This window comes from Peromyscus eremicus, chromosome 8a, assembly GCF_949786415.1.
Source record: "Peromyscus eremicus chromosome 8a, PerEre_H2_v1, whole genome shotgun sequence".
In the NCBI taxonomy this organism is placed as follows: domain Eukaryota; kingdom Metazoa; phylum Chordata; class Mammalia; order Rodentia; family Cricetidae; genus Peromyscus; species Peromyscus eremicus.
This window is the reverse complement of record NC_081423.1, coordinates 19,328,136-19,354,743: the sequence shown is the minus strand read 5'-3', so window position 1 is coordinate 19,354,743 and position 26,608 is coordinate 19,328,136. Positions and strand designations below refer to the sequence as shown.

The window sequence follows — 26,608 nt, the reverse complement described above, 5'->3', positions numbered from 1 at the left end:
ACCCGGTGAGATGAGAAATGTGACTCTAATTATTTCCAGAAAAAGAAACAGGCTCCGGGAAGCTAGGCCCCTCGGAAGCCTCCAAGTTCACACGGGCCAAAGCTGTAACCAAACCCATTACAGAGTCCAGTTCAGGTTGGCTCTGGGACCCTGGTTGATTTCTGAGTCCCAGCCTAGCTCCGACTCCGGCGTCCCAAAAATGACATCACCAAGTTCAGCTCCAGACTGTTTCTCCCAAAATGGTGGGCACCATGAAGTTCTAGGTGCATCTGCTTCCAGGCTTCCTCTCTTGGGCTTGCAGAGGAGCTGAACTCAGACCATTTTATTTAGTGAGGCAGCCAGTCATACCTCCACTGCCTGCGGATCCTCGGAAGGCCTGTTACTACGTCTCTCGTTCTTCACCTTCTGGGCCAGGTCACACCTTTGTGCAAAGACAGCTTGAGTCCTCTAAAGCTCAAGGAAGCTGGAGTGGGGAGTGATTTATGGAGAAGAGATATGTGCAAAGAGCCAGGTCAGATTTTTGGGGATGCCCTGGGGATCCCTGAGGAGGCGAGGCTGAGGAATGCACCAGCAAGCATGCTCAAGACAGCCATTCGCCTGGGGGGAGGGCCCCTCTGTCAGTGCTCAAGGTTTTCCGTGTCCTAAAATCTTTACTTATGGACATCAGGTCAAAGGGAAGGGAAACCCCCCATCACACTTTAAAAGCTACCTGCATGTGGCTGCTGCCTGTGGACCGGCCACAGCTGGTTTCGCCGGTACAAAAGCGGGCACTGCCTGTGTTGTGGAATGAAGAAAACACACTCTCGCTTTGATAAAAGTTTCAGGTTTTCACTCTGTAAAGCATGTTCAAACAGGATGATGATATAAATGCTCTTCTCTTCAAATTAGGTGTTAGAAGATAGGAACCAGCTTTATTGTCACTTTGCATTTCTAATACCTTGGAGTGAGTAGTATTTATTATCAGTCGTGACTACGAACAACCTCACTTATTATTGGTGGGAGTCACTTTGGAGGGAGTGAGGGGAGGCACCTCCTCAGTGGTCAAACGAGACAAGGACTTTCATGGCTTTGTGATCTGGAAGCAAAAATGCAGGGGGTCTCCTGGCCCGTGTTGCTCCTGGCCCGTGTTGCTCCTGTCTAATTTCTCCTTTCCAGGATTTCACTCACTGGTGGCCACTAACTTCAGCCCTGTCCTTGGGAAGAGGCCACCTCGGAGAAGATAGGCAAGTCCTGGGATCAGTGTCAGGACCCTGGGTCAATCTGACCAGTGTGCTGCCAGGGTGTGGGGCTTCTTCTCACATGCCTGGATCCCGAAACCAGAGGAAGGGTCACTAAGACTCATGTATGAGATCACGGGTCCTTTCTTGCACCTCAAGTGAGTCACACGTAAAAGTGAAGGCCCGCCCACACAGCCTATACCCCGAGAGTCTAGGAAGGAATCGTTAACATTTACTGGAATCAAAAGAAAACACACACACACACACACACACACACACACACACACACACACACACACAGCCTTGGGAACTATTTTCCGCTCTGCCATGTCCTTTCACAACTTTCCACTCCAACTTCGATGTCATTAAACCATTAACTGGGCTAATTCTGCAAAACTGTCCATATCAAATATCTCTAGAAATCACTTCTAACACACTTTCAAGAAGGTAGGGCTCCTCCTCAATTAGTCTTAGGATGTTATGTTGGAGCCTGCACAACCCAGCAGCCAAGCAGAGGGCTGTGGGGTGTAGCTCAATGGTACAGCACTTACCTAGCATTCATAGGGTCCTGGGTTCAAGCCCCAGTTCCATAAAAAACAAAAACCAGCAAAGCATGGGCAGGAGAGATGACTCAGTGGTTAAGAGTATATTGTTGTTGCAGGCAGGTTCAAATCCCAGTCATGGTAGATGGCCCACAATCACATTAACTCCAGCTCTTGGGAAGGCACCAGCACACACACACACACACACACACACACACACACACACACACACATAACACACACCACATACACACACCTCATACCACACATACACATACCACACACCCACCCACCTACCCACACACACACACCATACATATACACATACTACAGACCAAACACACACCGCACACATACCACACATACCCCCCCACACCATACACATACCACACACACACACACACACCACATACACACACACACCCCATACATATACACATACCACAGACCAAACACACACCACACACATATACACCATACACATGCGTGGGCACATGCTTGTGTGCAAAAAAAAAAATAGACCTTTAAAAGAGGAAGAATTTGGTAAGACCAAATTGTGACGTACACAGATTCTTAAGTCAATGCAGGACGGATCCTGACCACTGCCTGATAGGTAACTTTGGACACTCTACAACTTCTTGAAGTCTCATTAAAAAAAAAAAAAAAAAAAACAGTAATAGTACTACAGATTGGCAATTCCCTACTCCAAAAAACCTAAAATCCAAGATTTTCTAAAGAGCACTCACATCTGGCCACAAGTGGAACATTCCATATACATACCCTATGTCACAGGCAAATACTGTTGCTTTTAGTCTATGCATAAGAACTACATGAAGCAGATTAATGAACTTTATGTCTACACCAGCCTCATTCTCAAGATATCTCATTATGGATATGCAACTATTCCAAAGCCTGGAACATTCCAAGGCCTGGACCATTTCTGATGCCAAGCACATAGTCGAAGGGAATGCCAGCCTTTGCTATGTGCATTGAATAAAAGGTTTGGAGATGATTAAGACAATAGACATCCAGTACCAAATTGGGAGCTGCTACCAGGGGTCCTCTGCTGGCTCTCTCTCTGTGATCCTACTGCCCTACCTTGAGTTTCACCAATTCTGTGAGGACAAGGAGAGGAAAGGCCTGCTTATAGTCACTGGCCTTGAGAGTTGATCCATCTTTCTGTGACATCATAATTGGAGCGGCAGCCTGCAGCTCTGAGTGCTGGCAACCCTCAGGGCCAGTCCTGCTTCCACACTGTCCAGCACCTCTCCCTCCTACCCACCTTGTGAGCCGGTGACTCAGTGCCATGGTGAGCACTGACTAACGGGCAGCCAGCATCTGCTTGAGGTAAGTACCCTGGGGCCTGCAGGACTGGAGACAGGAAGGCCTCTTCCCAGGAAAGCTGAAGCCCAGCTGAACAGGAATGGAGGCTGGGCCATCTCCTTGGTTCCATAATTAAGACTGAAACCCGAGACTTTCTGCTGGGGGAGACCTGACCACAGGTTTCATCTTTCAAAGGGTTACCTGGATTCTCATTAAAGGCTGACTTGTGTCCAGGACTGGGTCACTCCATTCTCAGCAGCTCCCTTGACCTCTGCCTCTCACACCCGTTTGGGGGTAAACATTTCTGTGGAATTCAACCCTGGCTGAATAGAAGGCTGGGGCAGTCAGAGCTCGGGGTGGATCCTACGTGGATCTACCTGGAGCAGGACTCCCTCTTGTGCAGATATCCGTTTAAACACTCTTTAGGAAGACCTTCCTGGATCCCCAAATACAAAGCCACACACCTCCACCTCTGACACACTTCCCCTTTCTATTTTCTCTTGGTACTCCCCCCCCCCCCACCGCAACCCCGTGTTTCCTGTACCTACCAGCTTCCTTGATTGATGCCCCTTAGACCATGGGCTCCAGGACAAGAAGGCAGCCTGTGTAGTTCACAGGGTAGCCCAGCTCTCCACAAATATTATAGTCAGTGCATGAGGGAAAAGAGGAAAAAAGTCCAAACACCAGAGGAAATCTAAGACGTCTCCTGCCTGCTAGTGGGGCTTGGATTACAGAGACTGTTTTGTTGAAGGAAGAAAGGAAGGAGGGAGGGAAGGAGAGAGCAGGGAGAGGGAAAGAGAAAAGGAAGGAGACACAGTTATGCTTTTAATCTTGATAATCAAACTTTATGACACAGTCACAGACTGGCCGAGATCCGTAGAACACGATACTCAAGGACTAAACGACTCAAGGAGGTAACATTTCTGGAAGTGTGGCTTGCCATGATATTCTGTAACACCCCCTGCCCGGCCTCCCGTCTGCCTGCCCATCCTCTCTCCCTCCTTCTCCTCATACTTCTCTCCTCTCTTCCTAGACTTAGCAAATTTTCTGAACCCAGAGTTTGGATCTAGGTACTTGGAGTAGAGATTTAATACAAATTTGATGAGAGTCAAGAAACTAAATAAGTATTGGTGGGGGAAAGATGGTGAGATAGAAGAGGGAAAAAGTATCACTAGGAAAAAGCTGGTAACAAGCTGGAGTTTCCTTTGGCTGAATCCCCAACAGACTGCACCTCAGCCGGTCAAGCAATGTGAAGCTAGCCTCCTCGCACAGGCAGACATGCTTGCTTCCAAGGGCTCCTCTGTACGGGAAAACTCTGCACAGAGGGCCTCAGACAGCGGGGAGAAGCAGGGCAGAAAAAGTGGGTGGCTGCCTTTTGCAGGAGCATGAGAGACAACCTCAAACGGTGGTGGTGACTCGGTTGGCAACACAGCAAAGCTTCTGTGATGAGGAAAAGGCCAAGGCTGGGCAAGGGCTCCCCATCCGTATAAAAACAAAGCGAAAGGCACAGCCCAAGTAAAAGAGCGGCAGCTTCTACAAGCTGATGTACTGGGCCTCGTGTGACCTTTCTGTGTATGAGTAAAGAACAAAATAGGGCGCGCTTGGTCTGTCTGTCACTTGTCCCGTTATCCCTGCTCTCCCCTGGGTGGTTGCTCTCATGGTCAGGACATACATGCACTTACAAAGTCAGGTTTGGGGCATGCTCTCTGATGACCCTGCATCTAGCAAGAGTACAGTTGTACATGTTGATAGCTGTGAGTCCCTGCCCAGGGGTGCTGGGATTCTGAGCTCCCAAAGTCAGTCAATAATGGAGTCCCCTCAAAACAGTGTCACAATATGCACAGGTTTCATGCAAGTAGGGACATGTTGGAGAAGCTTCTGATGTCCTCATCCAGGAATCACGCCAAATGCATATCTGTGTAACTCTGTGGAATTCATCTCAGGAACTTTCCAACAACAAAGAGAAAGCAAAAAAGACAAAGAGAGAGAGAGAGAGAGAGAGAGAGAGAGAGAGAGAGAGAGGAGAGACAGAAGACATTGCAATATAGGCCCCCAAATAATTTCCCAGTACAAAATGGTTTCTATCTACGAAGGTCTTTTCTCTCTAAATTAATTTTTTATTTCTCTTAGTTTTTTCTTCTGCCTTTCTTTTGACCCCTCCCTCTGTCAAGACTCCTTCATCTACCTCACAAGCCCCATCAGCACACCCTAGAAGCCAGCAAGCCAGGAACTATAACCCCAGATCTGGAGCGGCTGGTATCCTATGCTGATCTGTCTATCTAGTTCTGAGGTACCAGGACAAATCCCTAAGTCCCTCGCTGAATGATTAGTAAGAAAACCGGGCAGTCAGCAAGCAAAGGTGGTCTAAAAAGGTCCTGGGGGTCCAGAGTAACAAACAGTCCCCTCCATCCATATCAGCACGGGCTGATCCAGAAGCCCAGATTCATGCACGAATGCAACATTCCTGGCCCAGAAATCAAAGCAAGGCTAACAAATGGAATGGCTGCAAGTAAGGGTTCACGCTGCTGACGCTGGGGTGAATTTAACAGATCCAGGGAGCCTTGTTAGGACAGGGGCATTGCGTGCGCAAGCTTAGCAAAAGCTGCTAATTAAAACCGTAATTTTTCATCAGCACTCTATCCCTATAAGTTGAGAAATCACTCCATTTGGGATGGACCTGTCCATCAAATATGCAGTAACCGCAATGGTCATCTATTGGACACTGGCTGCTTCACCAAGCTCTTAGAGACATCGGTCACCTAATCCGCCATAAAGTAGGGGACCGATGCACAGCAGGAAGGAGTATGTTCTCAGTCACAGGACCTGATTTCTCTGCACCCTAGTCATTTGTGAAATGAAAGAGATTGTACTTTATACATCATAGGCTTTGGGTGATTTTTTTCAACTAAAAATTGATGTAAAGCATTTACAACAACAGTGACAATATAGTAAACGTTCTATGAATATTCCTTCTTGTTGCATCATTTTTCTTCCACAGAACGTGAGTGATGGGTCTGATGCAAAGCTAGTGTAGTTGTGTAGGTTGAATGTAGCTCTGTTTATCTGTAAGATTGATGCTGTGTTGCCTCTTGTGATGTAAATTATCATTGAAAACCAAAGTTTTTTTGGTGGTGGAAACATCTTTAGACATTTCCTGTAGACTCTGGGTGTAGCTGAACGGCAAAGGCTTGCCTAGCATGCAGGTGGGGGGCTCTGGTTTGATTCTCTGCACTACGAAGAGATGGGGTTGATAATGGCAATAACGATGCAGTTCAAGGGAATTAGTACTGTCTATGTGACTTGTGTTGCAAGCTACCTTTAAAAGTTGTATGGACCTGTGCCTCAAATCATTGATCCATGGGAAGATGAAAGGCAATTTTGCCTCATAGACAGGCAGTCTTTAATTAGACACACGCTACAGTCTTTCCACTGGTATTGGCCAATTGGGCTGCTCTGTGCTTTACTTGTGGTTCTAGAAACTCGACTCCCCATCCAGCTTCCATTTTGCACTCTCCGGGTAACATTTCCTTCCACTCCTTTGCAAGTGACTTAACTCACATCGGGCGATGGGGGGGTCTAAGCAAGAAAAGCAAAGGTGTGGAATGGACAAAGCCAGGTACTGACATGAAAATGCTGGCAGCTGTCACCAAAATAAACCAAGAAATCAGTCTCTTGGGCAGCTTGGGCAGGGTTTACAGCATTCATGGCAGCGCCTGGATGAGTAGAGCTGGGCAGAGAAGCACACTGTACCCACTCTGCAGCCAGCCTCTTACTTCCCGGGTACCTGTGAGCATGATGATGGAAACAAGAATGCCCTGGAGAAATGGATGATCCTGAAGGTGTGTGCTGCAGCAGTAACTCTGGGAAGGGTGACCAAAAATACCAAGAATAAGACCCAAGAGGAGGTTTAGGTGTACGAACTTTGTGTTTATCAACAAATTTATTCTGCCTGTAGAAACAAACAAAAACCTAATTCCAGAATGTGCTCAAGCGGGGGAGTTGGAGCACTAATCCAGAGCCACTGGGATGTACAGAAAGGGAAATGGGCTTTAGCAGGAAGAAAACGGTAGTAAACCAGGGAGAGATGCTTTGAATCTGAGCTACTAGGACCGCTAGAATCGATTGCTGAGCAAGATCACGGCTGCCGAAAATCAAAAAAGAGGCAATTCTGATTCTGACCCTCCCCCATACTTCCCATCTATCCTCCTGCCCCAGTGTGACCTGAATCACTTACACATCTGCACCAGAAGCATGGAGAAGCTTATAGAAAGGCAAGCTCTCAGGCCTCAGTACATATGGAGCTGGGATTCCTAGCCAAGGGGATAGTCATTACTCACAATTTTCCCAAGGTGAGTCTCCTAAGATCTGAGGTCATTGGGCAGCCCACGTGTGCATCTGGGGAGTGAACCAAGGCTTGTGCAAGCCCCTCCAACCTGAGTTTTCTACATCCTTCCCAAACTCACCTGAAGGCTTCTGGAATGCACAATAAAAATCAAGGCTGCCTTGCTAAGAAAAGGAGGTTTTTTTTTTTTTTTTTTTTTTTTTTTTTTTTTTTAAGTTGCCAGACCATATCCTGAGCCAGGACATTGCCTGAATGTTGAGTCAAGGACAGGACTTGGCTTAGGCATTCCATATTCCCAAGCACGCTGCCAGGACTCACCGGAGATGGGGACTTAGGAAATGAGCAGATCTGGTCATTTAAGGGCAAGTTTCCATGCTCAGAAATCAGACTTGAACACGAAACTCCATCATTTACCATAAAAGAAATCTCAGGGGATGTTTTTTTCAGTTTTCTTCTCCCTTATCTCTGGGTTATGTGGTGAACTACAGAAATACACATATTGATTTGTTATTCACTCATCAATGCTTAGCATTTCTCTGCTCAGAGACTCAAAACTTCCGATCAATTCTGAAGGTAGGCAATTGGCTATTTCTAGGAAAGTAAGGGTCTTGAAGGTGGATTTCTTTTTTCTTTTTCTTTTTTTTTTTTTTTTTTCTGTTTCCACTACATCTTTGGGCCATGAACAGATGGACTGGCATATGTGACTGCTTTCTCTAGGCACACCAGAGGTGACCTTCTGAAGGTCACTCACAATGTGTGTTTTACATCCCCCTGCTGGGGTGCTCTTAGGACCCTGCATTGGCGACCAGTGTTGAGGGAGCCACTCCCCGACTCTCCTGGCCAATCAGCCTCCCTCGTGCAGGTTGCTAGGCAACAGGAGGGAAGCCGGGATAGCAGCTCTAAATATTTCAGAAGATGGAGAGAGATTTTAGCTGCATCCTGACAGAGGGATAGGGACAAGAGTCACTTTAGGAATTAAGAATCCAGTCTTCCAGCAGGGATAGTTCATTCGAGAAGAACCCGCAAAGTCCCTTTCCCGAGCCTGGGGGACAGTGACCGCCTGACACTGCTGGAGAGGGAAGTAAGTGCTGAAGGAGCAGACAGAAGCCCCAGTGCTTGCTGGGTCACAGCTTGGTTTCGAGGGGTGTGTGTGTGTGTGTGTGTGTCTGTTTGTTTGAGACAGGATCTCTCTACATAACCTTGGCTGTATCGGAATGCACTGTGTAGACCAGGCTGTCCAAAACCTCACAGAAATCCACCGGTCTCTGCCTCCCGAGTGCTGGGATTAAAGGCGTGTGGCCTGGAAGTTTTGACACTTTCCTGTGACTCACATCGTCTACTACCCCAGAGCACGATCACCACAAACCCAGAGAGCCCCAAGTAAATTAAAAAAAAAAAAATTAGAGAAACCTGTGAGACCACTGTCGTTCTCCAGTCTTGGTAGTTTCTTTGAAGGAAAGTTTGGCTTCCCCAGATGTGTAGCTTCATTCACACGCTGTATATTACTTTATGTTCTCCACATGCTCATGCCAGGGTCAGGGACACTAACGGCTTTTTAGTTCACGGATTACATACTACCCATACTGCCTGCTTAATCAGCAGAGAATCATGCTGAAAATACATTCTTTGGTCTCACACCAAAGATACTGAGTGTGACACTTGAAACGTACACTTTTTAATAAACAACTTTTTTGGGGGGTAACTCCCACTATTTTCCTTTGAAACATAGCTGGAACCATCTCTTTTATAAAAAATGTCCTAATGAAATGTTTTCTCAGGCCCCTCTTCTGCCCCCTTCACCCACGGGCACCCATTACCTCCTGTTCTGCTCCAGGAAACACTGACACCTTTTGTAGTTCTTTGCAAATAATCTCAACTATTCTTGTTTGGTGTTTTGCTGGGAAAGCATTTTCCCTGGACTACAACTGTAGCTGATCCACTATGGTTCTGGGGGCCATAATAGGCCATTGTCTGTCTATGAAATCAAGCTTTATCAGAACAGCCGAGCCATATTGTAGTCATAATGCAGTCATAGAAGTGAGCGAGTAACATAGAGATGGAGTGGCTTACAAAGCTTAAAATATTTCATTTTACCATCTGGCCTCTTATAACAAAAATCTGCCACTTGTTAGTTTGGATGAGTGGCAAAGCCTGGATAACCCTTAAACATGGTCATTTCCTCTTCCTGGTTCCAAAACTACACTACATTTCCCAGCCTTCCTTGCGGTGAGGCATGCTCCTATAACTGAATCCGATCAAACAGATGGGTAAAAAAACTGTAAGATTCTAGCCTGTGTACAATTTCCCTATGTTTGCACAGGAGCCCAGCATTGACTCTGGAGGTCCCCTGAAGGTACTGGGGCTCATAATCTCTACTCATAATCATGACTTGCTGACAGGACTCTGGTCTCTTCCTTCTTACTTGGAGGCAAAGTGTTAACCCAGTAGGAAAGGCTATTTTGGTTTTTAAATGAGAGAAAACTCAACCTCAATCAGTTTGAGTCTTTATGCATTATATTAAGTCCATTTGTTACAGCAGCTTGAATTAATTTAATTTAAATACTGAGCATCCTCCTTTAGGCTAGAAGTTAGAGAGAGTTAAAGAGTGGAGTCTTTGCCTTATTCAGAACACCCCTGGCATCTCTAAAACCATGAGCCAGGAGGGTAGGGACCAACCACTGCTACTTTGGGGTATGAGCAAGGAGATGGAAGAGCCAGGGAGGGTAGTGGGTGTGGAAACTAGTCTCGCCTGGGGTCTCTACTTCCATCTTACAAAGGCAGAGGGAGCTTGTCATATCCCCCCTGCTGACTAGTGGATGTCTTGCCACACACATGGCTGGAGCAAGAGGTGTGGCCCTTTCTCCAGGAGATAATCATTTCCAGGGCAGATGTAACATCTAGCAGCATGGTTAGAATGCTACAGGAGGCAGTGGAGTATTAGGGATGAATTCTCAATACAATGTGGCAGACCTGGTCTGAGACCATCCTGGCAGAAACTGCATCCTTAAAGCAAGTCACCACCTCTTTGAAGCCATGATTTTCTATGGAAGTCTATATCTCAACACACCACACTAGATGTTAGGCAGAAATGGAGCAATTGTTTATCAAGTTGCCAGGATGCCTGTGGTCCATTAGCACAGCATCAGCAGATTAGGCACTGTTCAGGGTTTTGGGTTACGCAGTGGTTTGAGTGGCAAAATACCACCTTTTCCATCTGTTTACGTATGTAGTACTTTGAAGTGTTAACTGATATGTTGCACAAAACTCACTCTTAAAAAGGCACACTGCCTGGGAAGACAGGATACAGTCCACCTTTGCTTTGAGGATGGATTGTACCAGCTCCATGTAGAGAACAAAAACACTCATTCTTGGTCTTTTCAGTTTCAAAAATCTAGACCTATGTTGTCTGATACGGTGGCGTCTAACTACATGCGGCTATTCAAATCTAAGTGAATGAAAGTGAAGCATATCCCAAGGACCCTGGTCTCATCACTCAGGTGGCTTTGGCTGCAAGGATGGGAAAAGAACATGGACAACAGGCCCATCACTGCAGAAAGTTTTACCAGACAGTGCTGCTCTGAACCCAAGTGTACCCAAGGTTTACTGGATCCACCAGAATTAGGATTCCAATCCTTCCAAAGATTCCTCCACCTCAGGGAAAGACAAGAGAGGTAGTGAAGGCACCAGAGACATGATGAGCACATATGGAGACACCTTAGCTCCCTGTGACAGACACAGGCTTGGAGGCAGGTCAGACCAATGGATGACAGACAGAAGCTGAGGTCTGAGGAGACACAGTCCCTCTACTAGTCGGGGCCACTCAAGGCAGAAAAGCCTCTCAAACCTGCCTTGGCTCTCTGTCCTGGTAAAGAAGCATGGCGTGAGCCATGACGTCATGGTGGCAATGAGCTGCCTGGCTCAAAATCGTCTTCAGCCTCTCGCAGCACCTCTGAAGTAAGCGGAAGGATGATCGCTTGTGCCTGCAGGAGCTAACGGGAAGAAGCCATTGAGGAAGCACACCCACAAGCCATTTACCTCTTAGGATCTCTGTTGCGGTGATGAAACACCATGACCAAAGCAATTTGGGGAGGAAAAGATAAATTTGGTTTACACATCACAGTCCATTGCGGAAAGCCATGGCGGGAACCCAAACAGGGCAGGAACCTGGGGGAAGGAGCAGACGCAGAGGCCATCAAGGCTCTGGCTTACTCAGCCTGCTTATTCTTATAGCATCCAGGGCGACCCGTCCAGAGGTGTCACCACCCACAATGAGCTGAACCACCCCCTCTATCAATCACTAAGAAAATGCCTACAGCCAGATCGTATGGAGGCATTTTCTCCATTGAGGGTCCCTCCTTTCAGATGACTCCAGCTTGTGTCAAGTTGACATAAACCTACACAGCACAACTGACCTCTTGTCAACCTCACAAACACACACATCACCATAACCTTTCCTTTCTTGTTCATCCCCAGAACCACACATTAATATAAACAGCACAATATAAATATTCAAAATTTAAAAGTCACACAGTCTTTAAAAACTCACTTAAAAAGTCAGCTTCTTTAAAATACTCATTCTCTTTTAAAATTTAGAAGTTCAAGTCTCTTAACGGTGGGCCCCTGTAAAATAAAAAACAAATACTTCCTTTCTTCACGAGGGAAGAATCAGGGCACAGACACAGTCTGAACAGAGCAAAACCAAACTCCAACAGTGTAAACAATTCACTGTCTAATGTGTGGGATCCACTCACGATCTGGGCTCCTCCAGCCTCTGCGACACGCCCAAGCTGGTGTTCTAGGCTCTACTCCACATCTGCTGCTGTTTTTGGCAGTCATCCTATGGTACTGGCATCTCCAAAATGCTGAGGTCTTCTGCCACAACTGGCTCTGCTCTTTCCAAGAGAGCCTCTCCTGAACTCTCCTCAGGGTCTCCAGACCTGCCGCACAGGGCCGAGCCTCAGCTGCTCTCCATAACCTCTTCAGGCCTCCAAATCCAGTACTACCTGTGTGATTCTTACACTACCAAGTTTGGCCACCAGCACGAAGTACAACCTTGGTGGCCTCTGGAACATAGCTCTCTGCATGCTGACCCTGAGGAAATGCTTCCCCAAAGATTTCACCTCAATGATGCCGGTCTCTTAATCCCTGCCAATTTTTCAGCTCCAGTGAACCAACATCAATTGTCCCAGTAAGGCAAAGGTTTTATTTCAGTGTTTCTGGTATCTTGTTAATCACAGATGATTCTTAAGCCTCTGCTAAGCAGAACCACAGATTTTTAACTCCAAATAGCAGCAAATGGTCCTGATAGAGTCATTAAGGGACCTTCAAACTTCTCTCTGAAAATTTCACAAACCAGACCTCCATCGTCCCCATTGCTTTCAACATTCTCATCATCCACGCTCCCACAGAAAGGCTCACCGAGCTCTGAACACTCAATGAATTTTGCAGCCCAAAGTTCCAAAGTCCTTCCTAAAACACACGGTCACGTCTGTCACAGACAGACATACCCCCACAATCTTGGTACCAATTTCTGTCTTAGTTAGGGTTACTATTGCTGTGGTGAAACACCACGACCAAAACAGCTTGGGGAGGAAAGGGTTGATTTGGCTTATGCTTCCACAGCACTGCTCATTACTGAAGTCAGGGCAGGAACTCAGACAAAGCGGGAACTTGGAGGCAGGAGCTGATGCAGAGGCCATGGAGGAGTGCTGCTCACTAGCTTGCTCATCATGGCTTGCTCATCATGGCTTGCTCATCATGGCTTGCTCAGCCTGCTTTCTTACAGGGACAGCACCACTCACAACGGGCTGGACCTTCCTCAATCAATCACTAACTAAGAAAACGCACTCCATCCAGATCTGACGGAGTCAATTTTCCCAACTGAGGTTCCATCCTTTCAGATGACTCTAGCCAGTGTCAAGTTGATATAAAACTAGACAGTACACCTCTGAACTACATCTTCTCTGCCTCCATTCTGCTGAGCAACACCCAAACACCTGGAAACTCATATATACCACCCCCACCCCACCCAACCCCCCAGAAAGAAGGAAGGGGGACTGAAGTTTGAAATGTCTGCAGTTTGGTTTTTGTGGAAAGCGGATGTGAGGGAAACATTTTTTATAAACTAAGCCACCTTTCCTGGAAACTGACGCTTGCAGACTGAGTTTATGTCCACTATATATTTCTTCAATTTGTCTTGCCCGAAAATGTTCTTACTGCTGAACACAGTGAAAAAGCAAAAGCTCAATGAAACTCAACCTCAATTTCTCCATCTACAAGCCCATTACTGGATAGGATAGGTTTGGGATAGCAGGAAAATGCAAGAAGAAACAGGGTACGGAGATGTCAGGGTCCTGAAGGAAGTGCCGTGATACCTTTCCCAAGGCGAACAAGAGCCAAGCCAATTAAAAAAAAAAGAGTGTGCTCTATACTTCAGCATCTAAGTGCAATAAAGAAGACACCCACCCCAGTTTACAGCCCTACTTTGTTCCATTAGAAAAGGGTATTATGCAGAAGCAAAGAACAAACATTTCTCCACTTGGCAGATCCCTGAGCCAGTAACTTAGTCCAAGGATTGGGGCGTGGTAAAAACATGAACACAACAGAAGTATTTAGCAATGGGCCAATATGAGTATGATCATTCTCCCCCTTGGAGTGGGGATGGGCATTGGGAATGCACATGATAACAGCGGTCATGGGGCATCATCCACGTGACTTGTCTAGGAAACAACAGAACTGGCATTTAGCAGGGACGCTGTGTCTTCTAATATAGTATGCTGCCCCCATGCTGTGTGTGGATGGATACAAATTCTCTAACATTAAAACAGAGAGCTGTCAATCAAAAGCCTCTTCACAGGCAGTGAGCTGGATATGTGTTTTTTACTTGCTGGAAGCTGTCAAAATGTCTTTGAGACTTAAGGTTGACTAGTCCAGGATCCTACTTGGAATCCTGCGGCATCCCTGGTTCCCGAAGAGCAACAGTGTACAGGACACAGCTAGTTCATCAAAATATGGGATGAACACAGGCGTGTGAGCAGCAATGCTCGTTGGCAGGAATGGAGTGTGACACAAACAGCCTGGGCTCCGTGTCCTGCGGGAGCTATCGCACTTTTCTCCAGAGCAAACCACGAACTACCAGAAACAAACCAACCCCTTTCAAGAAGGCGATAAAGGAAAGTAATGAGGGGAAGAGAGAAAATAAGGCAGAGACAGGAAGGAGAGGTATAAATCCAAGACAGAGACTTGGCTTGAAGCTGCTCCAGCCCATGTATTGCAGTATCTGCCCAGAGCCACTAACTGGACAAAGATTTGACTCCTAAAGTCTCCAGACATATCTAAGCCTCACAATGTGGAGGCCAGATTGTGAGACCCAATGACTACGCACTGGGGCACTGCTCATTGGAGCTGCTACATCACCGAAGTCCAAACAGAAGTGCAGGTCAGGATGGAGCATTGGACGTTTCCAGAAACAATCTGTTCTTTTTGGCTAATAAGTAGAAGGGACTCTTCTATGTAAGGTTCTAGAACACTGGAGAATTAAGTTTTTTGTGTTTTTTTTTAAAAACTATCTTGAATCTATTTGGAATCTTGAAATTACTACTTTAAGGAAAGTGTGTGTGGAAGGGTGAATTCACAAATACTTCTAGAACCACCACAACCACCACAAAAGGGCAACTTAGGTGCCCCCGTGTTCCGGGATCACCTTGGAAGGTAATTTTTGACTGACCATCTCATTCTAACAGCGGCCCCCTTTGTGAGAGCTTGTGTAGACGAGACTAAATCAGCCGGGTGTAGACAAGCTACACTCAGAACCATTCCCGGAGAACAGAAGGCGCGTTCTTTCACACTCTTCCCTTTCTCTGATCTTTTTCACTCGCGAGTTCCTTTTCTGGGATGGATTGTGGGAAGCCGCAGAGTCTCAGCCCATTGCTGGAAGAGCCCTGGCATATGGAGACCTGGATGCCTCTGCCGTGCAGAATGCAAAAGGGGCTGAAATCAAGCACTCCTTGGTAGGGGGAGAAGCACAGACGTCTGGGGGCCTCCCAGAGTCACAGTATGCAAATAATTAAACAAATGGTTTCACAGAAATGTTGTCAAGGCTTCTCAATTCCATCACCATGGTGATAGCTCATCAAATAAAAAAAATCTAAATGTAAATCTAAAAATTGCTTCATTTGGCTGATGGAAACTAATAAATAGGACTCCTGGTGATTTACCATATCATTCGCTATAATCACCCTGAATTCTCTCAGATTCTACTTGTGTACCTGGCTTGGTCCTGAGATATCTCTGTCCAAACCATCTTTGATCCCCATGAGCCTAAAAGAGTGGCTTTCACCTCAATCCATGGAAGTCCAGTCGGCACCCTCTCTGTTCTCTTGCTGGCACTCAGTAAGTTTTGACTCCAGGATGACTGATAGACAGCAGTTCCACAGTCAGGACATTTACAGAAATAACTCCATGCTCCCTGGTGTGTTAATTCCCTGGGACAGAGTCCATGCTGGCTTCAAACTCTGAGATCCACCTGTCTCTGCTACCAGAGTGCTGGGATTAAAGGCATGCATCACCACCACCCGGGGCGGGGCTTTAGAATATATATATTGTTTTTCGAGACAGGGTTTCTCTGTGTAGCTTTGCACCTTTCCTGGGACTCACTTGGTAGCCCAGGCTGGCCTTTAGAATATTTTGATGGGATACATTTAAAAAAAAAAGACTTATGAATCTCTGCCATTCTAACTCAAACACCTCCATCCAATTTTTACATTAAAATCTGAATGTTGCAATTTGAGGCACCATGAAGTAGACAAAAGCCACGTCCTGTCATTTCTAAAACCATTATTCAAACAAATGGCCTTAAGTTTCCAAAGAGCCGAGTCAAAAACAGGGACAGAAAGATGAGCATCAAGTTCTAAGTACAGAGACCTCTGCTACATCTGTGTAGAGACGAGCATGGAAAAGATACCAAGTTCATCAACTGCAGATGGAGTAGACGATAACACAATTACTTAGAAGAACATAACGTGGGACTGCGATACATAAACTACAGAAGTTCTACAGCTTTGGACGAGAAAGATGAGAACTGTGTAGGGCTAGCAAAAATATCAAGCTACAAAACAACATGTTTTATTAATGCGTGTATGCACACAGGCAAAAAAGCAGACATGCCACAATACTAACAATTGTTTTTTCTTTTTAATCTTCAATTCTGTTGACTAAGACAGGAGTTTATGCAGTGAGCTTATATGAACAAAATAATAATAATGATAATAATTATAGTTAAAAAAATCAAGGGGCTGGAAAGAGGGTTCAGTGGTTAAGAGCACTTGCTGTTCTTGCAGAGGACCCTAGTTCAGTTCCCAACACCCACCTGGCCATGGCAGTTTACAACTATCTGTAACTCTAGTTCCAAGGGTCCTGGTGCCCTCTTCTGGCTTCCAGGGGTATAACAAACATAGTACATATACATACATACATACATACATACATACATACATACATACAGGCAAAATATGCACATTAAAAATAAATGTTAAAAATCAAGCCACATCGCTGACTTTTCAAAAATAAGAGGAAAATGATTCAGCATGTATGAAACACTAGGTTTAACCCCTGCCTCTCCCCATAGCACCCCTTAAACAAAAACCAACCAAACAAAAAAGGTAGAAGTCTCTACTGTGCTCCATACTATGGTGAGAAGCAAGCTGAAAAGACCATCTGCTCCATAAATGAGAAGTCTAAATAAAGGGGACATTATGGGTGACCACATGGAACAACAGAGCCACAGATTTCTAGGGGTCCTTGAGCTAACTTTATAGAGATGCCAGCGGATCATGTCCACATGGGTGGACACACATGGCTTGGTAGGCAAGAGTAGGAGATAACTGTGGGTACCATCCCAGAGAAGTGTGATATTGGCCAACTTGGTCGTCTGTGCTGAGACTGTTTTTGCATCTGATGGTGGAGGGCACATTAGGAGATGCCTACTGTTGTTTTCTCTCTGTTATTCCCAACCACAGGCTCAATGGAAACTAGCGTGGGAGCAGCTTCGGGCAGAAGAAAGGTGGCCCTTTCATAGGACATCTCTTGCTGCTCACAATCCACTTTCTGTAAGAGATCCTCCCTGAATCGGCTTACATGCTAAAGCTATTATTGAAATTAAATGGCACTCATTTTCCCAAGAACACTTGGGAGTTTGGCCCACCCTTCTCTGGCACCACGCAGTTTTATTGAAGTGCATCATCTGTTGCTGACTTACTCTGTTGACGAAGCCAATCAAAGCCTTCCCCCTCTTCCTTGGCAAAGGACTTTGTACACTCCAATCAAAAGGCACCTTTAATCTAAATCCTTTTCACTCAACTCCTTACTATGACCCACATGCCATTCCATTCCTCCTCCCCCCATGCTGAATGTAATCAGCCTGGTCCAATTTGCTTATATAAACAGGAGGCCAAGGCAGGGGACGTCACTTGGCCATGGCGGTTCTGCTTTTTAAGACATTGCCCGAGACCTTTCAATAGAACCAGACTTGGAGGAGAGTTATATTAAACAGTTTGACTCCAAACCTAAACAGCCCCTGAAGCATTAGTGGTTCAAAGATCTCCCGGTGCATTTATGAAAAGCCATTGATCTGGGAAGAGGTGTTAGAGGACTTGAAATCCACTAAGAAAACTCCTTTGCTGGCAGGAGGCAGCGTGGTTTTCATTAACGGGCTGCCCTTTATCTCGTCACATTACTGACCTGCCAAGGCAGAGATCGCTGCTTCTCCAGCCTTGAAGCTACCTCTGGTCAGAAACTATGATAAGAAAGCATTCGTTTTTAAGACACACACAAAAGAGGGAGGTGTGGCTCTATGGCTGCTTGCTTTTCTCAGTTGGATTCCCGAGTATACTTTAAATTTTAAATTTTGTGACCACCTTCGATACATCAAAGCCTTAAGGACACTGTGGATCATTTTACTGGTGTGTGTTAGTGCTTGAGGAAAAAAAAAAAACCCACAAAATCTGTGACCTCTAAACTTCAGAACTTGAAATATCACCCCGAGTAGGCTCCACTTATAACCCAGAGTAATAAACACCCAAACTTCAGTTGATCACCTGCAGAAGAGTGCAGACTACCTCCAACCACATTCTGTTGCTTACCAGCTCGGCGACCTGAGTAGAATTCCTGCCATGGTTTCTCACACTGTGACGGGCATCAGCAGCTTCATGGTGCATTGTTGCCAGGGTATGGCAATAGGGTGCCTGGCACATAGTTGGCACCTGAGAAAAACTAGCTATTGCTATTTCTTATTACTGCTATATTATTATTATTACTATTGTTACTATTATTATTATTATTACTATTTAGGCAGTCTAAAAGCTGGAGGCAACATTCTGCATCTATGTGTATCTGTGCATTTTTTTCTGGGAAGAGGTCCATATATTTTATCTTCATTTTCCCCCAAAGGGAATAACCACTAAGCCAGCTAGACTAACTCTCTCCTCTAATTGATGAGTAAAATCTTACCCAGGGGTTGCAATATTTTTCTCACAACTGCACAGTAAGCCAGAGGCAAGGCCAGAACTAAAACCCCAAATCCGTTGACGCACTTTGTCCAGTGTCTTGAAAAGTGTTGGAAACATTACCAAAAGCAGCCTAGGAGTTACTCAGCCTTGCACAGAAGTGACCTGTCAATAAAAGTGGGATGGCATGGACACCTATTAGTGGCCTCGAGGCAAAAGAAATACACAGCAGCCTGGAGGTGTGAGAAGTGTGGAAAAAACCCTTGACAGTAACTATCAGCGGATAAGGGAGAAGGACTTCAAGGCCACAGGCAGGCTGTTGCATTCCAAACCCCTTTCTATCTCCCAATCTCTAGCAAGATGTGTTGATCCCATGACAGCCATGTGCCTTCTGAGAGCCTGGAGAGTACACACACAGTTGATTTCAGAAATAATGTCTCGGTCTGCCTCATCCCCCAAGGAGACACAGCTTTAGGATTTTAGGATTCACACTCCTTTCCTAAGGCTAGGTTCCTTACTTTTCCTTCACATTTTCCTCATTTCTCCGTGGTTTTCAAAGCAAAGCCCTTGTGGTCAAGCCTGGGACTAGAAGCAGCAAGGTTACAGGATTATTCATTAGAAATGCAGATTGGGGCTCCCCTCTTTCAGACCTACTCTGAGGAGGCTCTGGGGTGGCCTCTGATTTAACAGGGTTCAGAGGTACAATCAACTTTGAGAACCACTAATTAGAGTCATTGGTGTGGTGGAGAAACCAAGCCGGGGCTAGGGGCTTGGACCAGCCTTCTAGAAAAGCCAGTCCCTAGAGTACCTTTGGTTTTTTTTCTTTTAATTTGAAATAAAACTGGAATTAGACTAGTAGCCCAGACCCTCCTGTATTTTGCAAACAAGAGATCTTGGAGGGAAGTGGGAAACAAATCCAAAACCTTTCATCCCAGTCACAATGACACATTGATTTTAGCATTGTGTGGGAGGGAAGGAGGCAGAAAGGAGGGCCGAGCTGGTGTGTTGAGAACTCTGTTTCAATGGAATCCACTGTAATTTAGGGGCAATTAGCGTCCACACATTCTATATCCAGAGGCTCCATCAATCCGGGTAGTTTTTATATACTAACCAAAGCCAACATCCTTGACTGTAGTTAGGTCTCCTTTATTCTGTTCCCACCACACCCCCAGTGCTGTCCTCCCCTTTAATGCTGAGCTTGTGGGAGTCACTTCAGCTCCTGGGAAAGGAGGAAAGCCACTATTTTGGCTATACCCAGACAGCCTCTGGGCAATCAGTCCTCTACTGAGCATTCTTTCTATCCTGGAGAGGAGGAAGCGCCGGCTGCCTCACTAGACCTGCCCTCCACCTGACGTGACTCAGCTCACTTTTGTCACTCCCATGCTCTTGTGGGCAGCCTTCCCTGACAACAACTTTCTTCCTCATGACTAAACAGCCAAATGGTGCTGATACCGTCCATTGCTAAGTCTCTCTACTCCACTCCGCCTCCACCCACCATCATGACCACCACTCCACCTCTACCCTCCCAACACTCTGCAACTCACACACAGTGCCCCATCTCGGCTTCCAGATGTTTGTTATATGACCTACCAACTCGAACTGCTGGACAAATAGATGACAGGATAGGTTCCAAACAACATCCTGATCCGCAGGCAGGCAGAGATCTGGTATAAACCGCTGTTGCTGTCTGCCCATCCCCCTAATTCCTTGACACCAAAGAAAAATACATTTGATCCTCACTTGTTTGTCTTCGAGATGTCTTTACCTGTGGAAATCAGTGCATCTTCTTTCATTTAAAAATCCTTAAGGAGACTAAATCATATCCATGGAACATAAGTTCAAGGAGTAATGTGAAGGACTTCTACCTGTTCAAAACATTTTCATTTCTACCTTATTTTATCCACCAAATGATCCAATGAGTTAAGTGTGGTATGAAATAGCACACCCAACTTCACCGGTAAAGAAACTGAATTTAAGCTAGTGGGAGCAGTTTACCTAAAACCGGCGTCACTGGGAAGACAACACAGATTTCTGGTTTCTGGTGCTGTGTTATTTATCTGCTAGATTCCGTGATTCTGAAAGTGTCATCAGAAGGGACTTCTGGGGAAGCAGGGAAAAGGAGAGCAGGCTGGGCTCCGGGCATTCTACTCCTGGCTTAACTAAGCTGTGCCCTCCCTGGCTTGGAAGCCACTTCCAATTTCACATTTCCTGTCCCACATAACCAGTACAGGGGCTGGCCCGGTGGCTAAAAACAGAAATGCTCTTACAGAGGAGGAGAGTTAGGTTCCCAGGAACCATGTAGGGTGGCTCATAACCATCTGTAACTCGAGCTCCAGGGAGTCGGACGCCCTCTTGTGGACGCTTCGGGCATCTGCACTCACGTTCGCATATGCACATACAGTCAAAGAGCAAACACACCTTAAGCAGCAGCTTCAAGATGATATAGTCAGGGAAGCTCTGAACAACCTTGAAGTTCGTGCAGGTACTAATACCTTCTGGCTTGCAACAGGTACAGACAGTAAAACTCTACCAGTCCTCAGCAGAATATGAATAAACTACCCATCCACTTATTCATGTTCTCATTGAGTCAATACACAGTGAGCAGTTACTAGGTGCTAAGCACTATGCTAGGGTCTGAGACTAGAGTGTTAGAAAAAAAATAGGGAGGTGATACTTTGGGATAGAACTGACACCCCCACCCCCACCCCAACAAATCCAAATCAGAACAAGAGCAACTAAGGCAAGATCTGTTGGCGACATGGAAGGGCAAAGAGAGGTCTCATCCAATGAGGAAGCTGGGCTTGCAGTACGTGAAGATAGGTTTTCTTGGCAAAGTGAAGAGAAATCACGTTTTGTTGCAGAACACAGTACTGCCCAGGCAGGAAGGGTCAAGGGCCTGGCCTTGCTGAGGAATCCAGAGCAGATGCAGCTGCCAGGGGCCTGATGAGCAAGAACAGAGCAGCAGGGGACGGGAGGCATGGGTCAAGCAGAGCAGGCCTGTGGATTTCTGTACAGCAAGCCAGGAAGCTGTTGGAGGGATTTCAGTAAGCAGGGTCAGGATTGACTGATAACCAGAAAGATGATGGCCAAGGCCCGAGGAAAGACTCGAGCTGGTCACAAATACAAGAAGACACTCCGGGGAGGCTGTTGGGTAGGTTTCCTCTGTCACAGAAGCGCCCTTAGGGGCTTTTATAATTTAATGCGGAGGCAGAGCAGGCAGCATGGACCAGTTAGCAGGGGAGGGGAAAATAAAAGTGCCCCCTTTCAGACAGTCTGGCTCCCATCCTGCACGTCTATGACGGAACTGTGTAACAGGACATCAACTTAACTCACTTTTTTGGGTCACAATTTCCCCATCTGTGCCAAGAGGGCAAAAGTCCAGCTTCCCCGGTTCTTAGGAACCCCACGTAAAGTGCTTTGCCGGTGGTAGAGCATAAGGAAAAGGTGGGATACTATTATCGTTAACTGTGCTGATATTTACCAGGTAAATAAAATTACAGTTTTGAGTAAATATGGAATGACATCTTTTAAAATCTAGGTTGAAGAAAAGTTATTAGAAGCCAGGCTTGGTGGCGCACACCTTTAATCCCAGCACTTGGGAGGCAGAAGCAGGTTGATCTCTGTGAGTTTTGAGATCAGCCTGGTCTACACAGTGAGTTCCAGGACAGCTAGAGCTACAGAGTGAGACCCTGTCTCAAAAAACTGAGAGGGGGGAGGGAGGGAGAGGGAGGATAGAAGAGAGAAGACAGGAGAAGAGAGGGGGCAGAGAGGGAGAGTGAGGATAGAAGAGAGAGAGAGGAGGAGGAGGAGGAGAGAATAAGTTGAGACCAATTCTGTTCTTAACTCAGAATTCTTACTTGCACTCAAAGATTTAATTAAAATTTTTCATACAATATATTTTGATCATGGTTTCCTCTCCCCCAATTCCTCCCTGATCATCTCCACTTCCTTACCCAACCAACTTAATGACTGTGTACATTATGAGGTATACTTACAAACATACTTGTTCCAGGACACTTCTCAAGCCTCATTTAAGTATTTACCATAAAGATGCAATTTTTAACTTGGTGCTTATTTATAGCTAATTTATACGAGTTTCTCTCCACATGTTAGTTAATAATTAATTGTGATTTCAGTGCTGAAGGTTGAACCTAGAGCTTTGTACACACTAGCCAGGCACCCTGCCATTCAGAGCCACACACCGCAGCACCCAGGCTTTAGTTTTAAGGAAATGTAAACAATACTACCACTAGTGACATCAGGGTCGATAAACACTTGTTTTTTTCAACATCAAACTCAATGGGTCGTTCTATCAGGTCGGTGGTGCTTGACATTGGAATCACCTAATGAGCTTTTCAAGCACCTCACAGCTGGATTCAGTAGAACTCAGCAGACATTTCTGCTCAGGGCCAGAGAGAGCATCACTTGAAGCCCTAGAGACCATTCTTAGGTGAACTGAGGTAGAGAGGTACTATCCTAGATTCCTGGCTGCTTGTAAAAACTTCCTAGGAACTCTGGGACTGAGGGTAGCTACCAAGGAGCCCTTGGTAGACTGAGTCTGTCTCATTCAGGACAGGATGGCTTCTTGACAACTAATAGAGCATCAGTAGCGAGAGCAGAACTCATAGGCAACGTGACTTGAGAGTCAATGTCAACCACTGTGTTGAGCACGTTATAAGAATTATTTCACTGACTCACTGCAGCAACCCCAAAGTGAGCAATGTAATTATCTATTACTTATGTCTAAGATAAACTATCAGGGGACCAGAAAGGTGTAGCAATTCTCTCAAGGGTAGTGCTGGACACAAATAGAACAGTAGCTTCCTTGAAAGCAACCCTCAACCTCAATTTTTTTCGGAAGGGGGAGGAGGAGGAAGGGTCTCACTACATTGTCCAGGTTGGTCTTGAACTCCTAATTTCAAGCAGTCCTATTATAGTCTTCTATAAGCAGAGTGGAACAGCATGTATGTGCCACCTTGCCACTGTGCCACAGTGCCACCTTGTGAATGCTTTCTTGCTGTCTTCCTTCACTCTCGGATCTTTCTCTGAGCCTCTTATCAGGCTTGTCTCCCTACTCTTAAGTTTTATGACGAGCAGTTCTTTTAGATGAGAAAATGAAGATCCACAGACGCCACACTATTTATTCCCTGGTCACAGAACTGAGTGCATAGATGGTCTTGTGAAGCTGCGCTAATGTCTCCTGGATATGGGTTTTCTCATTCCAGTTGGAGAAACAAACCACATGCGTGCCTGGTGCCCTTGGAGAAGAGGGCATTGGATCCCCCGGAACTGGAGTTCCAGACGGTTGTGAGCCACTGTGTGGGTGCTGGGAATTGAACCCAGGTCAATTCTCTGGCTAATGGGTACAAGGTATCCAGTCAGAGAAGAAGCATTCAAACGGTTGGATCCCGAATGCTGTTGTCCAGGAGAGTAGGTAAAAGGGCAGTTGCCAGCAGCCCTAGAAGTCACCACCTTCCTCTAGAACCTAGTTACGCAGGCAGTCTTCGGCCTGCACACACACATTATTAGCACACCTAGGGAGGCCAGCCTGGGTCTGTAGCACACAGCACCAAGGGGGGTGTATAAGAGAAATCACAAAGCCACCCTGTGATCATGCTGCAGCTTCTGCTTCACAGCTGAATAAAGGGCATGAAATCGGATGTTTTCCAAACTCAGAAGAAAGCAATGGAAAATCTACCTCTTTTCTCCTGCCATAAAGAACATCTAAACACAGGGCGTTTAATTTCCGAATGGAGCAATGTTCCTTTTTAAGGGAAATGTTAAGCAGGGATTAGAGACAAGATGGGCGGTAACTCTATCCTCAGCCCTTTCATTGTTAAAAAGCATTTGAGGATGGGGGCATTGGTTCTGTGGAGATGTGGAGATGGAAAAACCAAAGTCTATGTAAATGAGAATCGACACATGCTGATAAACCAAGCACCAGACCCCAGGTCTTAATTACACAGAGTCTAGATGTCAAAATGAATGCGGCTTATTGACGCTCAGAGACTTCACTCGGTATTAAGTTGGATGACCTTCTTCTGGGAGCAGAGAGCAAAGTGAAGGTTTCTCATTACTTGGGGCCACATTCACAAATGCCAAAGGGCTATCAGTCATGCCTGGACACTTTTCTGGGTTCAGGGCAGCATTGAACTCAAGCTACAGAACTGAGAAGTACTGGCATCAACCAACAGACAACAAGCAAAATACAGTGTGAAGTCCGAGCTCCAAGCAACTGAGAGCTCTTAGAAGCCCGTGTCCTCTCCCTTCACCCCCATGCCTACTCATTCATGTAGCATCATTTACTACAACTAAAATACAGGTATGGTCGGTCTCACTGCAGCAACTGATGTGCCCGTGAGACACATACAAGTGTCAGAAGCCTCCTTTCCACGCCGACAGATCTTCACAGGAGACAGTAAACACTGATGTCACTGGAGGAGAACACCCAGTGTGGCTCACTCACACCAGTTGCTCCTATCGGTTAGAGTTCCACACAGCTTTCTGTCTCCTGGCTCAAGCTCCTTTAGTTAGATGACACACGGCCATTACCCTAGTGGTGTGTACAGGTTGCATCCGTAAAGAGAAGGCTACTTTCGACAGGAGTTAGGGTCCTTGCCTTGAAACTGAAAAATAATATACTCCCCCCCCCCCCCCCGCTTCCCCGGCACTAATTAAAGTGTCAGGATGGAGCCCCAACACTGATTTGACACATGACATAACGTCCCGTGTAATCGGACGTGTTCCACGCTGACATCAAAGCCCCGTCTGGGATAATGGAGCAAGATAGTGTGTGTCTGTTGCAGCCTGACATATAACCCCATCCGGCTTCATTCTGCAGGCCCAGGCTCACCAGGAGATTAACCCGGCAGGCTGCTGTGAGAAGGGACAGAGACGGCTCTGACAGGAGGCCCAGGATGCAAGGGAAGGCCAAACAAATCTACCTGCTTAAGGAAGACTCTTCCTCTGACGGCCACCTTGAGACTTTGTCCAGCAGAAATCTCTGGCAAGTGTTATCCCAGCCACTCATGTGGCACTGGGCCGTCTATGACTTCCTGATGACATTACTCTACATCATTTTGTTCACAGTGCTGTTTGACAACTTTGTGTGACCACCTCTCTCACTCCAAATAAAGCTGAGCAAAGGATGGAGTGCTTTCTGTATGTGTCTGTCCAGACTGGCTTCTCACCACCCTCTGTGAAGGGCCAGGCTGCTGTTCACTAAGTTTTGGACTGTAGATAAGAAAATAAAAAATAAAAATGAATGGCCAATGTGTCCGAGTATAATACAGTGAAGAGGAAGTATTAGAAAAATGAACATCAACTTCAGTGTCACAGAGGTGTCAAATTACTAAAAACGTTTACTCTCTATTTCACAAACCAGGAACACACAGGATGCCAACTGGCACCAGCTGGTGAGTGACACTCTCAACAGCGCTAGACCAGAACACCAAGAATTCCTGGAACAATGGACAGCCTGGGAGATTTCCCCTGTGACTGATGGCTGGGTGTGTGTGCACGCGTGTGTGCGTATGTGTTTATATATAATGTGTATGCAAGTATACGATGCGTTTAAACAAAATAGCTACACGCACATATAAATTAAATTACACTTCATACTGAACTAGACAAAACAATATGGGCTTCTAAGCTTTCTTACCCAGGTAGTATTTTCCTTATATG

General features: G+C 46.0%; 1 protein-coding gene and 2 long non-coding RNA genes across 3 annotated transcripts in view; 1 reads left to right on the top strand and 2 right to left on the bottom strand.

Moving 5' to 3' along the window:
* LOC131916537 (slit homolog 3 protein-like) overlaps positions 1 to 26,608 on the bottom strand; it is a 562,664-nt gene that overhangs the window by 286,813 nt on the left and 249,243 nt on the right. The window lies entirely within an intron of this gene.
* On the bottom strand, positions 184 to 3,021 carry LOC131916804 (uncharacterized). The gene is made up of 3 exons (XR_009380599.1): positions 2,858 to 3,021; positions 710 to 774; positions 184 to 463 (listed from the first exon to the last, which is right to left on the bottom strand). It is a non-coding gene; the product is annotated as an uncharacterized LOC131916804 (long non-coding RNA).
* Positions 2,968 to 26,073, top strand: LOC131916803 (uncharacterized). Its single transcript, XR_009380598.1, has 2 exons — positions 2,968 to 3,106; positions 25,767 to 26,073. It is a non-coding gene; the product is annotated as an uncharacterized LOC131916803 (long non-coding RNA).